The sequence below is a fragment of the Peromyscus californicus genome, unplaced genomic scaffold (genome assembly GCF_007827085.1).
Source record: "Peromyscus californicus insignis strain IS unplaced genomic scaffold, ASM782708v3 Scaffold_4__1_contigs__length_199733344, whole genome shotgun sequence".
NCBI lineage: Eukaryota > Metazoa > Chordata > Mammalia > Rodentia > Cricetidae > Peromyscus > Peromyscus californicus.
The window spans coordinates 55,819,331-55,834,866 of record NW_026294562.1 but is presented as its reverse complement, the minus strand read 5'-3'; the positions used below and the strand labels follow the sequence as shown (position 1 = coordinate 55,834,866).

General features: G+C 42.7%; 1 long non-coding RNA gene across 2 annotated transcripts; it reads right to left on the bottom strand.

Annotated features, from left to right (window-relative positions):
* Positions 1-483: 483 nt before the first annotated feature.
* Positions 484-8,306, bottom strand: LOC128094961 (uncharacterized). Of its 2 annotated transcripts, XR_008213120.1 has the most exons (3): positions 6,126-8,306; positions 2,863-3,103; positions 484-1,326 (listed from the first exon to the last, which is right to left on the bottom strand). It is a non-coding gene; the product is annotated as an uncharacterized LOC128094961 (long non-coding RNA). The 2 variants fall into 2 exon arrangements; XR_008213119.1 differs by having other exon boundaries at positions 2,863-8,306.
* Positions 8,307-15,536: the final 7,230 nt, after the last annotated feature.

The window sequence follows — 15,536 nt, the reverse complement described above, 5'->3', positions numbered from 1 at the left end:
TGTAAATAGAGAGGAAATAAAAATGCTCTAGGCAAAGGGAAAGTGCTTCAGTCCTTAGAGGCTGGACCCCCCACCCCTTGCAGCCACCAAAGGCTAAATTCATTCTTAAGGTGCCTCTGAGTCTTCTTTCCATGGACCTGCATGTACCCACACACCCATGCCACAGCAAACAATGACAAGGAGGAAAATCTGGGAAGGAGGAACAAACAGTGAGAAAAGGAGGAGAGGAGGATGTCAGGGGCCAGCCACCCAGCTACACAGCCAGCCACAGAGTAAAAAGTAAAGAGAGGTATGTAGAACAGGGAAAAGTAAAATTCTAGAGGCAAAAGATAGATGGGACAATTTAAGAAAAGCTGGATAGAAATAAGCCAAGCTAAGGCCAGTGTGTTGGTTATGCCGTGGCGCTGCCCCTCGTGGCTGGTCACCGCCCGCGGCGGCCATGCCCGCGGAGGAGCGTGCTGATTAAAAGAATCATAGCCATGGTTACCTTTTTAGAGCTTTATTGGGGGGGGGTAGAGACAGAGAAAGACAGAGAGAGAGAGAAAGAGAGAGAGAGAGAGAGAGAGAGAGAGAGAGAAGGGGGGAGAAGAGGGAGAGAGGGGGACCGACGGGGGAAGGAGCGCAAAGGAGAGGGGACAGAGAGCCCACAGAGGGCCCACCCGCTTTTTAGGCTGGGAAGCCGGGGAAGGCTGATGACGTAATTAAAGGACGTAAATAAGGACCAAATCCTTACATCCCAGACTTTCCCTTATTATAAAAAAAGCAGGTAGATGGGACTAGGGGAGTCGTTCCTCTCAAAAACTGCTTCCAGCTGACTTTTGGATGTTGGTTGGCTCTTGGGGGAATGGAGAAGGGGAGTCTTCCGAGGTAGACAGGCGTTGTGGGATGCTGTCTGTCATCCGTTTGCTCTGGAGACATGTATCCCTCTTGGCTGTGGCTGGGAACTTTCTGTTTGACAAGATGCTGGTGACACAGAAAAAACTTAGAGAGATAAAAGAATCATTATTATTTTATGTTGACATTTATCTGAGGTAGATCGGCCTGTCCCTATGGATTTTGAAACATGTTAAGCTTTATCAGAGACAGATTATTTTAAAGTACCTGTTTCCTTTACTGGTTCAGCATCTAGGAGACAGGTGATCAATTGTTAAAAGCATCTCATAGTAATAGATGTTTACATTAAAGTCTTTTTGTAGCACCCAGACGCTTTTGGGTCTGGGGGTGTAAATACCTTTTAGCTGTTACAGTTTCTTATTTGATGATCTCTGGACTCCGGTTCTGTGGTGGTCCTGTACCATTAGCTGAACAGTGAGTTAGAACAGGGAACTGGGAAGAGAAAAGCTTGTGGTGTATGAGAAAAAAAAACTTTTTTTTTTTTGAATTAGGGACAAGGCAAAGATTAGGGCTCTGTCTGAATGCACATGAGAAACACAGGCAGTGGATCTGGAGTGAAGCAATGAGCTCTTATTTTAGGTGGAAATCTTTTTTCATTAAGTAACTCTGAAAGTGCAATTAAATCTGGTGAGGTGGTAAGGCTGTCCTCTGTACCCGACAATAAAGGAGAGGTGGCATCCCAAAACTCCCAGGACTGAGTCAGTGGCTCTGGTGTCCAGAAGGAAAGAAGCAGATCACTTCCCTGCTGCGTTCTGGGTCCCCTGCCATGTCTGTAGCCAAGCCTAGGTCTGCTGAAGGTCTTAGCTTGATGTACCCATACGTCTTGGCGCCTGGGGGCAGTCAGCTGACTCTGTCTTTCTAGGCGGCACTTTTAACAAGGCTGTCAATGGCCTGGCAGGGCATTCGCTAGCCCGTGGCCTTTTCCTCACTTAAAACAGGGACCCAACAGCTTTTGGGAGTCAGCGAGTGCCAGCACTTGGCAATTTTGTTTTTGGACGTTTATCTTTTCCCTGGCACACCTTAAATGCCACAGATGACTCTTTTGCCTGTGGGGTCAGGAGCCTTGCTCTCCAGATGCTTAAGTTTTAGTCGGGGAGGTCTGGGGAACAAGAGATGAATTTTACTCTATGTCCTGAATATTTTTTTTTCCTGCTGATTGATGGCTTAAGAACAGCTTTTGGAAGATCTGCCAGTAGGCAGACTATAAACCGATCCTTTCCGGAAGACTTGTCTGAGGCTATAAGCTGGCTTTTTTTTTTTTTTTTTTTTTTTGGCTTAAGAGCCATCCTGACTACTGTAAACTTATTTGTATGGATCTTAGCCGCTTTTAGACTCATCTGTGCTTCTCAAGGCAGTTTGAGAATGAGTGGGTGGAGTTAAGGTGAGTTAGGGCGAGTCCTAGAAGCTGCCCAAGCCCGCCCATTTGAGCCCGCCCACCGCCGGCGGAAGTCAGACAGAATAGGTTGCATGTGGCAGATGCAGAAGTGGGGAGGGAGAAGGGTTTCAGAACTTTAGCAGAAAGCTTGGAGATAAAGGAACTCTTATTTGCCCGTTCTCTGGCAGAAGTTCCCGTGACTCTGTTATGCGGCCAGATTTACGCTGTTATGAGGCCAGGTTTACCGGTGCCCGCCCCATCCACCAATATATCCGCCCTTTTGTCGCATGGCTGTAGCCGAGAGAAAAAATTAAAAATTAAAATAACAAACTGGGATCAGACTACAATCTTGGGCGTCCCCATGGAGTGGAGAGAGATCCATGAATCAGCTCAAGTTCACCATCCTCTTCATCAAGGGATGTGAAGGGCTGCAACTGCACCACAGTTGATCCACCCGGTAGACCAAGACAGCATTTACTTTCTCATCAGAAATGAAAATGTGCCGTTGCTGGTGCAGCTCGAGGACAACCCCCGGGGTGTCTGTCGCAAAGAACATAGCTCAGACAACAGCCGCGCAAGAACAGCGGACTTACTGTGGTGAAGAATCATGGCGGTGGCGGTGTGGGGGTCCAGCGGAGGCGGCGAGGTACGCGCGCACGCACTCGCGGTCTCACGGTCTCTCTGGATGGGGGAAGAGGCGGCAAGCAGCAGCAGTCAGCAGGTCCTTGGTGTTCAGTGGTGTATCCGAGTCACGGCACCAATGTTGGTTGTGCCGCGGCGCTGCCCCTCATGGCTGGTCACGGCCCGCAGCAGCCATGCCCGCGGAGGAGCGTGCTGATTAAAAGAATCATAGCCATTGTTACCTTTTTAGAGCTTTATTGGGGGGGGTAGAGACAGAGAAAGACAGAGAGAGAGAGAGAGAGAGAAGGGGGGAGAGGGAGAGAGGGGGACCAACGGGGGGAAGGAGCACAAAGGAGAGGGGACAGAGAGAGCCCACAGAAGGCCCAACCACTTTTTAGGCTGGGAAGCCGGCGAAGGCTGATGACGTAATCAAAGGACGTAAATAAGGACCAAAACGTTACACAGTGGGCATTCATAAGAAAGAATAAGTCTCCATATGATTTATTTGGGAGCTGGGTGGTGGGCCACCAAAGAGCCAAAGAGTAAAATAACCAACTACAGCGATTACATCTTTATATAACTGCTTGCCCTACAGGATTATGTGGTATACCTGTAATATGATTTATGTTGTAATATGCAAAAAGCTGTTTCATTTTACTAGAAACTTATGCTGGAGTATAGTCAATCTTAATTTGTACAGGTATTCCTCTGGTGGCTATAACTTCTAATAAATGTGTGATTACAGAATCAGCCTTTTCAGAACTCACAGCTGCCCATTGAAATCCTGAATATGTATCTATGGTATGGTGTATATGTTTTAATTTTTCAAACTCTGCAAAATAAGACACATCCAGTTGCCAAATTTCATTTCTATGAGTACTCATAGGACTACTTCCTGCAGGTAGTGGAGTTTGGTTATACAAAGAACAAGTAGGACATTTCCTTATAATTTCATCAGCTTGTTACCAAGTGACAGAATAATTTTTCTTTAAACCCCTGCTGAAGCACAATTCTAATTAACCTTATCAATTAAAATCAGGAGTCAGGCCAGGCAGTGGTGGCACACGCCTTTAATCCCAGCACTCTGGAGGCAGAGCCAGGCAGATCTCTGTGAGTTCGAGGCCAGCCTGGGCTACAGAGTGAGTTCCAGGACAGGCACCAAGGTTACACAGAGAAACCCTGTCTTGAAAAAACAAAAACAAAATCAAAAAAACAAAAAACAAAAAAAAAAAAAATCAAGAGTCAGATATCAGGGTCGCTGGGCGGTGGTGGCGCACGCCTTTAATCCCAGCACTTGGGAGGCAGAGCCAGGCGGATCTCTGTGAATTCGAGGCCAGCCTGGACTACCAAGTGAGTTCCAGGAAAGGCACAAAGCTACACAGAGAAACCCTGTCTCGAAAAACAAAAAAACAAAACAAAACAAAAAATAATAATAATAATAATTACATTAATAATGTCTAGTCCATAGCATTTGATGAATTCAAAGAAAAATACTCCATTATCTATCCTATCTTGGTGAGTTGAAATTTGTACCTAATTCACTTTATATCCTAACTTGCATTACCAACCCAAAGCTATCTTTTTATATCTCTCAACCTTATACACTTTACACCTCTTTTGTGAGTTTCTTTTCTGAATTTGTTAACAAGGAAATTATAACTATCTAGTCTTCATCTCCATTAGAGACCTGAGAAGGATATACTATTACCTGAATAAACAGGAAGTGCAGGGCAAACAACTTCCAAAACTATGAAATGGCAGAAACAGAATGGCCTCTGTACCATTAGGGCATCCATATTTGGCCTGCAGGCTTATAATATCTGACAGACTTTTCTGTGAAGCAGGAATTTTAAAGACTGTCCTACCTTGTCTTGGCAAGTTTCAGTATTCACTTTCTTTTTTGTCCTGCTTGTCCAATTTGGACAGCATACTGTCAGCAGTTGAGGCAAGGGCACTTTCTTGCTCAGTGGCTAACTTTTGCCACCACAAAAAAAGTAAACTCCATATGGAGTTCCTTCAATGCCCATCATCTTCTCTGAACTAGATTGGTGCTGCCAGGAGCAGACATGTCTCATAAAAACATGTCTCATGTTGTCATTAAAAAAGAAACTTATGGGGAGCTGGAGAGATGGCTCAGAGGTTGAGAGCACTGGCTGCTCTTCCAGAGGTTCTGAGTTCAATTCCCAGCAACCACATGGTGGCTCACAACCATTCGTAATGAGCTCTGGTGCCCTTTTCTGGCCTGCAGGCATACATGCATGTAGAACACTATACATAATAAATAAATAAAATCTTAAAAAAAAGAACCTTATGTTATTAAAACATCTTAAATGCCATATTGTGTAGATCTCTGAAGTGTTTGAAGACCATCTGTCTATCTAAAATATATCTCTGTTTGACCTTGAAAACATATCTAACATGACTACAAGTTTGATTATAATAGGTAACTGACTATTAACCTGCATTCTTTATTATCCTAAATAGTTTGTAATAATAACTTTCAAGGACTAGAAATTTACATTACATTGTTAAATGAGCTGCATAGGTACAATACCTTGAAAAAGAGTAGAAACGTAATATACAGTATGTTCTAACAAAAATACCTTAAATTTGTATCAATATACACAAATACCTTAAACAAGAGTAGAAACATATGTACAGTATAACAAAAATACTTTAAATTTGTATCAATAAACAAACATTCATATCAATGTAAAATATTTAAAACTACTAGTTGCTTTTTTGGATTAAAAGTAGATTCAATAATTTACCCTTTTATCCTATTATTTCTACATCCCCATTTTTTTTTTCAGAACAAAATTTCTGAATCTAATATCCTTTGCTCAGTCTTTTTCCTGACCATTATCAATAACAACTTGTAACCAACAGCCCTAAATGATGACAAATATCCATAACCCATTGAACAACCAAAAACTACCCACCCCACCTCTTGGGAATATGGGCATCGTGTTCTTAAAATTACTTCTTTTTGTCTGGTGGTAATGGCACCTTTAGAGGACCCTGAAAAAAATGGGATAATTGTCAAGTCCTGGGAGAGCTAGCTGTATCATCTGTTGTCCAGTCTGTGTGATGGGAAAGTGCAGGGCTTGTCTCAAGTCCTGGCTGGAGTAGTCTATGAGGCTGGACCATCTCAGCCCACCACCTAAAATTGTCCTGAGCAGTTTGTAGTTCAAACCCAATCTTCGGGTGGTGTTTGTCAGCTTAGTGGCATTACCATAGTCCCAGTGGAATCCTGGTTGTGGGGCCCCATTCTCCTTTTGAAGACTTCAAAGGTCACTGTTAGGCATGGTCATGGTTCACTGCGGAAAACATAAACATTTTAAATGTCATATGCACCAGATCTCAAAGAGGTTAAAGGACCATAATTTGTTATATACAGAGTACAAAAATTTAATTCCTATTTACCTGACTGAGATTCAAACCCCCAATCATGTATAGGAAGCTAGAAGAAGTCTTTTTCTAGAATTAGTACTCTATATGACCATTAACATCATGACAAAAAGTTTAAACTATATATATTAATTTTATAAATTTTGAGATAATATTTATACCTTAAGAAAAGTTTTAAAGAGTCAAAATAAAACTAAAGGATTGTGAGATTAGTGGCAATAGAACAGTCCCTTATTTTGGTTTTTCTTCTGTCCCACATCAGGTGGCTCTTCTGACATGAGACAGAGATTTTGGATTTTCCTTTAACAAGGATGCTTGGGTTTAGAGGACAACTCCAAAGCCCACTTTAATTTTTAATTGAATTGGGACTATAAAAAGACCATTTGTATAATGTGTCTGTAGAGACAGCAGAAACAAATGTTTAGGAAGATTTATGAAATTTTATCCTGTTGGAGATGTGATATACCAATAGGCCAATTTACTCTTTTTCTTGGGACATTTTCTCTGGATGATTCATCTCTTCAGATGTCTCATTTGTCTGGTGGTCTTCAGATTCCTTAGTTGGATGCCTTCATTCTCCTGGAAAGACAAAAACAAAGCCCTGCCCCAACCCTAACTTTGGGGAGTTTGGGGCTTGTGGACATTGCTGTAGAGAGGCTGCAACAGGAAAATCCCAGACTTGCTCAGAGGGCTTAGAGAAGAGAGGGAAAACCTAGCTGATGGTGATATGACTCCACCAGGTGCAGCTCCTGTATGCAGCTCCAGCGGGTGCTAGTGGCTGCAAAGCCATGGGCAAGCAGCTATCTCATGAATTAGTGCCCCAAAAGTTGGACACCAGATGAAGTGTAATTCTAATTAATCTTACCAATAAAAACTAGGAGTCAGATATCAGAGTAATAACCAGAAAGATTAGAGAAGCAGAACAGCCACCAGTGACTTCCTACCTCTTCTGTTCCTCTGACCAAAAGGGCCAAGATCCTCTCTCTGTCCCACCTTATCACTTCCTGTCTCCTTGCTGTACAGACCTCCACACCTTTATGGTTAACTAGTGGCTAGCCCAGCCCTCTGACTCCAAGCAAACTTTGTCAGAACACAAACAAAATATCATACAACACCTTGCTATTAACATGGTGTTTCTTATGAAATTCTGAGGCTTCTAGCACATTTCCTATGAATAGCCAATCAATTTCATCATTACCTCATGCAAGAGGGCCTGGTAGACCCTGTGCGGGACCTGAAAGGTGTTATATACAAGGGATGATTTCTATTTCTGATTATTTCTTGTAATTGAATAAATAACAAAGTTAATCCTGAATCACCTGGAACAAGTCCAGCAGTTTCAATATGTAAAACAACTCTTTCTGCATATTGAGAGTCAATAACTATATTAAGAGGTTCTGGAAAATCTAATAATACCATGAGAATAGCATATAATTCTGACTTTTGAACAAAACCGTAAGGGCTTTGAGCCACTTTACTTAAATTTTCTCACTTATAACCTGCCTTTCTTGATTGTTTGCATCAGTATAGAATGTAGGGGCTCCAAAAACTGGTGTTCCCCATACAATGTGAGGAGGGATCCAGTTAGTTCTCTTTATGAACTGAAGTCTCTTGTTTGGGGGATATTTGTTGCTAATCTCTCCCAAAAAATTACTGCAAGCTCTTTGCCAATATTCATTTTCTGCCATAATGAGGAAATTTCAGCATTAGCAAAATGTACCACAATTTCTGCTGTCTATTCCTGGTAATTGACAAATTGATTTTCCTTTTAGAATTTATTCAGAAAAGTTTTCTACATAAGTCTTTAATTTGTGCTCTGTTTGTATTGTAAAAATATCCATTCTAAGATACTACCTTCTCTCTGCCTAAGAATTCCTGTAGGAGCCGGACGGTGGTGGCGCACGCCTTTAATCCCAGCACTCGGGAGGCAGAGCCAGGCAGATCTCTGTGAGTTCGAGGCCAGCCTGGTCTCCAAAGCGAGTTCCAGGAAAGGCACAAAGCTACACAGAGAAACCCTGTCTCGAAAAACAAAAAAAAAAACAAAAAAAAAAAAAAAAAAAGAATTCCTGTAGAACATACAATAACTAGGATACAATCAAGCTCTGGATCCAAACGATCCACATGTGCATCCTGTAATTTATTTTCTACCAAAGCCAAATCTCTCTCAGCCTCAGCTGATAATTTTCATGGAATATTTAAATCCTTATCATCTTGGAAGGTTTGAAATAAATTACTTAGTTCTTGAGTTGTCAATCCAATTGTAGGCTGTAGCCAGTTAATATCTCAGCAATTTTTGAAAATCATTAAGAGTTCATAATTGATCTCTTTTGGTTTGTATTTTCTGTGGTTGAATTTTTTGTAAACCTATCTTATATCCTAGATAATTAATAGAATCTCCTCTTTGTATTTTTTCAGGAGCAATTTTTAATCCCCAACAAGGCAAAATTTACATCTTCAAACATTTTCTCTAAAGTATCTGCATTTGAATCAACTAATAAGATATCATCCATATGATGGTAAATTATAGATTGAGGGAACTGATTACGAGTTAGTTCTAATGACTGTTGTACAAAATATTGACATAAGGTGGGACTGTTTTCCATTCTCCATTTTCCAGATTTCTTTTTAATGATAAATATAGGAGAATTCCAAGGACTGGTTGATTCTTCAATATGTTGAGCATTTAGCTGCTCCTGTACCAACTATTGTAATGTCTGTAAATTTCCTGATGCTAAAGGCCATTATTCCACCCAGACACTTTACCAATTAATCATTTTAAAGGTAGGGCTGTTGGTACCTTTGAATGATCAGCAGCTGTTGTGCCTTGTTTTCATACAACCTGAGGGTCAGTGACTGTTTTTGATAATACCTTTTAATATTTTTCTCAGAAACATATATTAGTTTATGGTTTGTTTCTGATGGTCATCCTTTAATGGTAAGATTGATTTTCAAATAATCTTGGGCCATTCCTCTTCAGCTTCATAATGCAATGATGAAGTAGGTTCTGCTCTAAACTCCTCTGTCTGTGTGTGAATATTTTTCTCTGGTTCATTAGTAGGTTTTTCTAAGGATTGGATCTTACCAGTCAATTTTTCGTATTTGGCACTGACAACAAACAATTTTTTAAGAATAAAACATGAATTACAAGACTGATAATGATTATAATTGACATTATGTCAATCCCAACTCCATTGATTATCCCTTCATTTAATTGTTCCATTTTCTTTCTTTCTTTTTTTTTTTTTTTTTTGAGACCAGTTTCTCTGTGTAGTTTTGGTGCCTGTCCTGGAGCTCAGTCTGTAGACCAGGCTGGCCTCAAACTCACAGAGATCTACCTGCCTCTGCCTCCCCAGTGCTGGGATTAAAGGTGTGTGCCACCACCGCCCGGCTAATTGTTCCATTTCCAAGCCATCCATTGTGGAGCTATATAGAGACCTAACTCCCTGCATAATACTGTTTCTCATTTTTAATGTGGGGAAAAACTTTAGAAAAAAAAACTAATACCCTGCTCCCTTAAGAATTCCCAGGTGTCTCACCAAATCTGCTGATGATGACAGTGAAGTGTGAGGCTGACTGTCGCTGCATAGCGTGGTTAGCCGGAGAACACAGGTGGTGTATGGCCGGGCTGATGGCAGCTGCAGGTGCTTGTGTGTAGCTGGGGTCTGAGAGTGTGTGGCAGTAGCAGCAGTAAAAGCTGGACTGGGTGTTGAGGCAACCGACCAGCTGTGGCAGCAGCCCCTCTATAGGAAGCCTGCAACCCAGGGAGTGAGGGAGTCAGCTGCCTGAAAAGCAGACACAGGGGGATGTATGGGAAGTGAGGGCACAGGGCCACCTGAAGGACACAGCCAGCTGATGGTGGGCAGCTAACCCAGAGGTATTTGGAGCCCAGGGACCTGTGATGCTTGGGGCCTGTGGAGTTTGGGGCCAGAGATGGGTGGCAGCTGGAGGCTGTTGTGGAGAGACTGTAACAGGAAAATCCCAGACTTGCTCAGAGGGCCTGGGCCAAGGAGGAAAAACCAACCAGTGGCAGCTCTGATGGCTGCAAAATTTTGTGCCCCAAGTTGGACCCTAGATGAAGTGTTTATCTAATTATTCTTTATCAATAAAAACTTGGGAGTCAGATATCAGGGTAAGAGCCTGAATTATCAGAGTAGTGGTGAAGTGACCAGTGACCTCCTCTCTCTCTCTCTCTCTCTCTGTCCCTTTCCTTGATTCAATGAATGCTGAGACCCTCTCTAAGCCCCACCCTACTACTTCCTGTCTCTCTATCTGTCCACAGTCCTCCAAACCCTCTGTGATTATTAATTTTCGTCATGTAGTAGCTCTGCCATCTGATTCAAAGCAAATTTTATTGACAGTCTTGGGAGCATCAGAATGTGATCAAAATATCACATAACAGCCTGGGCCTCTCCGCAAGCACTCGTAGTCAGCTGCTGCTCACAGGGACTCTGGAAAGTGGACTCAACAACTTCCCAGAGCTGAGACAGTAAATGTGGCTCCTACTGGCGTGAGGCTACACTCTCAGGGAAACAGGGTGGGACCAGCTGCCAGAGATGCAAGGCAGAGGGCCTTGCCTCTGTCTAACAGTTTAAGCTTTGGCTCCTGTGGTCAAAGAATGCTACATATGGGTTTGGGAGGGTATGTGGGGGGTGGTAGGGGAATGAAGGAGTGGGGAGGTTGGGGGGTGGAGGGTGGGGAGCCAGATCCAAGCTGAGAAAACCTCTGAACAGATTACAATGTGCTTGAAAATGAGCTTAGGTGCTAAAGAAAGAAAAAAAAATGGATATAGACTGTCACAAAAATAGATAGATAGATAGATAGATAGATAGATAGATAGATAGATAGATAGATAGATAGATTAAAAATAATAAAGTATTTAAAGAATGAATAAAGTAATATAAAAAATAAGCCACTTAAGGATGGGAGAGACACTGGGCGCCTGCATCCTGAATGTTGCTTTGTTGACTTTGAATTTTTTAAGTACTGCTGAGTGAGCAGCAGCTGCTGAGAGACATTATTTTGTGGAAGGAACTACTGAATTAAACCAGCCTATATCTTTTAGGGATGTCTTGGATGCAGAATGGGAGTCAGGAAATGTGTTGCCTTTGGGGAGGGGCTGTGCTTTTGTTTCCACAGGAAATGAAAAGCTATGGATCCCTTCAAAGCTAATCAAGATCAGATTTGACCTCCTGAGGATCTTGGCTGCAGATGTGAGGGAGGAAGCCAGGAAAACTACAGGACAGGTGACATATATGCCAATCCCTCTACATGGGAACAGCTCTGAGGGATGAAACGTGATAAATCCTGTTGGCTACAAGGTCCTCATAACAGTTTGGTTATACAGTCTAAATGGACTTATAAAATTGACAGATGTCTTTTACCTGCTCAAACATAAAACAAATCATCTTTAGCTGACTTGTGCACACCACATATTCCATACTTGTATTAATACAAATGTGTATGTTACCTTTAAAAGTCTGTATGTTCAGAACAAAAGGACCGGACACAAATAAAGATAAGTAGCCCAGGTGACCCAGCCTCTCAGAGTGCCTCAGTTACAGTTTCCTCAAAAATCTACATCCAGAACAATTTCAAAGCTGCTAGCTGAGATGGTCCAGCTTCACAGACTACTCCAGCCAAGACTTCAGATAAGCTCTACACTTTCTTATCACACAGAGACTAAACAAAAAAATAATACAGCCAGCTAGCTCTCCCAGAACTTGACAATTATGTCAGTTTTCTAAGAGTCCCCTGGAGATGCTGTTGCCCCCAGACAACAGGAAGCAACCTAAAGAATACAATACCCTCATTCCCACAAGGTGGGGTGGGTGGTTCCCGGTAATTCAGTGGATGTTTGTCATTGTTTAGGGGGGTTGGCTACAGGTTGCTATTGGTCATGGTCAGGGAGGAAACTGAACAATGGAGGTTAGATTCAGGGATCTTCTTCCGAAAAAAGGGGGAGGGGAGGGATAGAGCAAAGGGTAGATTATTGAATCTACTTTTAAACTAAAAAAAAAAACAACTACTAGTCTCATATTTCACATTGGTATTGATTCTTGTATACTGATACAAATTTTTGGGGTTTTTTGTTTTGTTTTGTTTTTCTTTTTTTTTTTTTTTTTTTGGTTTTTTGAGACAGGGTTTCTCTGTGTAGCTTTGCGCCTTTTCCTGGATCTCGCTCTGTAGACCAGGCTGGCCTCGAACTCACAAAGATCCACCTGCCTCTGCCTCCCGAGTGCTGGGATTAAAGGCGTGCGCCACCACCGCCCGGCTTGTTTTCGAGACAGGGTTTCTCTGTGTAGCTTTGGCACCTTTCCTGGAACCCACTCTGTAGCCCAGGCTGGCCTCAAACTCACAGAGATCCACCTGCCACTCAAAAACCAAAAAAAAAAAAAAAAAAAGAAAGAAAAAGAAACACACCTTAAAATAATATTCCACAGCAACAAACTGCCAAGGTTCCACCCACAGCCCTGGGGCTGCCCACCTGCCAGCACATAGCTTTCAAAATACACCTTTAGACACTAGGAGGATAGATGTGTGTCACCCAGCACATCATAAAAATCACAGATGGACAACACCAGGAGGGAACCCCAATCTAAGCTGCAGACTTTGGGTAACACTGACTGACAGGGCAGTGCAAGTTCACTGATCAAAACCGAGGCACCACTGATCACAGGAAAGACTGCTGTGGGCAGTGCTCTCACTCGGGGTGAGAAGTGGGGGGGATTCTTTGTATATTTCCATTCTGTTGTGAACCCCAAGTTCTACAGAAATGGAAAGCTTGGGCTGGGAAGAGGACTCTGTGGTTAAAGCATTTGCTATGCGAATGTGAAGCTGAAGTTGGGGTCCCCAGCACCCACATAAACACTGTTTGGATGTGGCAGCCCACATGTAACTCAAGCCCTCAGAAGGCAGAGAAGGGATCCCTGGGGCAAGCTGGCTAGTGAGACTAGCTAAATTGGTGAGTTCTGGGTTTGACTGAGAGACCCTAACTCAAAGAATAAGGAGAGTTATTGAGAAAGAGTCCTGACTTCAACCTTGAACCTCCATATACATGGGCACATGCATGCATGCATCCCCACACATACATGTACACCCACACATATGTATATGAGAAAAAAAAAAGCAAAGCTTCCTAATTCTGAAAACAAGCTAACTGCTAGGAAAGAGACCAGTTCTGAGAGAATGAAGGAAATTACACAGGCATGAGGCTTATTTTTATTTTCATAGTTTTTTATGTGTATGAATGTTTTCTCTGCAAAACAGGAGGGAAGAAGAAGGCATTGGTCCCACTGGAAGTGGAATCTATGAAGATGTGAGCTGTCTGCTGCGAATGCTGGAAAAGGAATGAACCTTAATCCTCTGCAAGAGCAGCAAGTGCTCTTTCTTCTTTCTTTTTTTTCAAGACAGGGTTTCTCTGTGTAGCCCTGGTTTTCCTGAAACTCCTTCTGTAGACCAGGCTGGCCTCAAACTCAGAGCTCTGCCTGCCTCTGCGTCCTGAGTGCTGGGATTAAGGGTGTGTGCTACAACAAGTTCTCTACCTCCATCATTCCAGCCCCACAGGCATGGGATTTTTGGAGGAATTGACCAGGGTTCAGTTCTCAGTACTCTCATCAGGCAGTTCACAACCATTCATAACTCCAGTTCCATGGGATCTGTCAGTGTTCTATTACTGTGAAGAGACACCATGACCAAGGCAACTCTTATAAAAGGAAGCATTTAATTAGAGCTCGCTTACAGTTTCAGAGGTTTAGTCCATTGTCATCATGGTGAGAAGCATGGTAGCATGCAGGCAGACATGGTGCTGGAGACGGAGCTGAAAGTTATACAGTTTGATCCACAGGTAGCAGGAAGAGAAAGACATTGGGCCTGGTTTGGGCTTTTGAAATCTCAAAGCCCACTCTAAGTGACACACTTTCTCCAACAAGGCCACACCTATTCCAACAAGGTCACACCTGCTGTGGGATAGTCTTTCTGTATGCTGTGAATATGTGTTGCTACCATTTGTTAATAAAGAAGCTGCTCTGGCCTATTGTAAGACAGGTTAGAGCCAGGCGGGGAAATCCAAGCAAAGATACAGGATGAAGAAGGGTGGAGTCAGAGCAGACGCCATCCAGCCTCCCAAGGAGTAAGACGCCAGCAGGCCTGTAATGCCATGGCCACATGGCTATATATAGTTTAATAGAAATGGGTTAATTTAAGATGTAATAGCTAGCAATAAACCTGAGCCATAGATGAAACAGTTTGTTATTAATATTAAGCCTCTGAATGTTTTATGAGCTGCTGCAGGCTGGGCGAGACACAGAAAAGTCTTCAGTCTACACACACCTCCTAATCCTTCTCAAGTAGTGCCACACCCCAATGACTAAGAATTAAAATATGCCTGGCGGTGGTGGCGCACCCCTTTAATCTCAGCACTCAGGATGCAGAGCCAAGTGGATCTCTGTGAGTTTGAGGCCAGCCTGGTCTACAGAGCGAGATCCAGGACAGGCATCAAAGCTACACAGAGAAACCCTGCCTCAAAATACCAAAAAAGAAAAAAAAAATCAAATATATGAGCACTTGAGGGAGGGGGCATTCTTTTTCAAATCACCACAGGATCTGACACCTTCTCTGGTCTCCATAGGCAGTGCATACACATATACACATACATACACACAGGCAAAACATTCATACACATAAAATAAAAATAAAATCTTAAAAAAAGAAGGTATTACCAAGTGCAGCCTAGACCTATTCTGATAATCCAAGAAGATCATGAGTTCAAGATTAACCCAGACCACATTGTGAATTCTAGGCCAGCTTGGGCTAGAGTGACATCCGGTCTTTTTTGGGTGTTTGTTTGTTTGTTTTGGGAGTGGTTTTCGAGACAGGGTTTCTTTGTGTATCCTTGGCTGTTCTGGAACTAGCTCTGTAGTCCAGGCTAGACTGAAATTCACAGAGATCCATCACCTGCCTCTGCTCCCCAAGTGCTGGGATTAAAGATGTATGCCGCCACTGCCCAGTGAGATCCTGTCTTTAAAAAAAAAAAACAAAAAACAATGCAAGCTGGTTGGTGGTGGCACATGCCTTTAATCCTAGCACTTGTGAGGCAGAGGCAGGTGGATCTCAGTGAGTTCGAGGCCAGCCTGGTCTACAAAGTGAGATCCAGGACAGCCAGGACTGTTACACAGAGAAACTCTGTCTTGAAAAAACCAAAAACAAAATAAAAAAACAAAAAACACAAAAACAAAAA